General features: G+C 37.5%; 1 non-coding gene across 1 annotated transcript; it reads right to left on the reverse strand.

Moving 5' to 3' along the window:
• Positions 1 to 357: 357 nt before the first annotated feature.
• On the reverse strand, positions 358 to 490 carry LOC142431180 (U8 small nucleolar RNA). The gene has a single exon (XR_012780728.1). It is a non-coding gene; the product is annotated as a U8 small nucleolar RNA (small nucleolar RNA).
• Positions 491 to 1,040: the final 550 nt, after the last annotated feature.

The raw sequence follows: 1,040 nt of genomic DNA on the forward strand, positions 1-1,040 counted from the left end.
TCTGACGTCTCCCTTCACCCACTTTTCTGTTGTCCGTCCCCCAGGGAGGAGGTCACATGTAGATCCTTGTAATTGTTTCCCCCTTTCTAATCCACCCTCCCTCCACCATCCCAGTTTAGCCACTCAAATCACTGGTGGTGAAGGGGTCATCTGCCCTGGATTCCCTGTGCTTCCAGTTCTTATCTGTACCAGTGTACATAAAATGTTGAAGATTAATGATAATACTTTGAGGACTAAGATGTGTCTGACTCAAGGCATGGCATTTTTAATTGCTTCATGCATGTGAAGGTTGGATGAAGAAGAATAAATGCATTTGAATTATGATGCTGGTGGAGAAATTAGAAAATACCCTGGACTATCAAAAACTCAATGAATCTATCTGGAAAAAGTACATCCAGAGTGCTTTAGACGTGAGGCTGATGAGCGCTCCAATCATCATTTTATCTCTCTTCTCCAAAGGGGGAGCAGGTAAAGATTAACCTACTGACAATATCCACTTTTGTCCTGTCTTTCATTCCTTACCTATTTTAAGATTTTTTGCTTTTTTCATGAATGGTGTTCTTAATGTCCTACCACAGCTCATCAGGGACTTCTGTCATTATTCAGTGTAATGAATCTGTTCTTCAGATATTCTCAAAACTCAGGTGGGATAGACTCAAGGTCATACTTCGTCTATGATGGGCTTGTTTTAATTTTCTTCAGCTTCAACTTGAACTTGTATTTGAGCAATTGATGATCTGTTCCTTCTGATACTGTTTCTGTTATTAAATTCCCACAGATGTAGTCAATTTGGTTTCTATGGATTCCATCTGGGGAATTGCATATGTGTGTTGTTATTTTTGTTGTTGCAAAAATGTATTTAAAAAAAAGAAAAGAAGCTATTTTCTATGAACAAGTTGTTGATTTTTCAAATTCTATCATGTGATCTCCTGGCTCATTTTATTGCCAAGGCCATTTTTCCAACTATATTCCTTCCTCTTTATTTCTAACTTTTCTTTTCCAGTCAACAATAATTATCAATGTATCTTGATTGCATGTTT

The sequence above is a fragment of the Tenrec ecaudatus genome, chromosome 17 (assembly GCF_050624435.1).
Source record: "Tenrec ecaudatus isolate mTenEca1 chromosome 17, mTenEca1.hap1, whole genome shotgun sequence".
Classification (NCBI taxonomy): domain Eukaryota; kingdom Metazoa; phylum Chordata; class Mammalia; order Afrosoricida; family Tenrecidae; genus Tenrec; species Tenrec ecaudatus.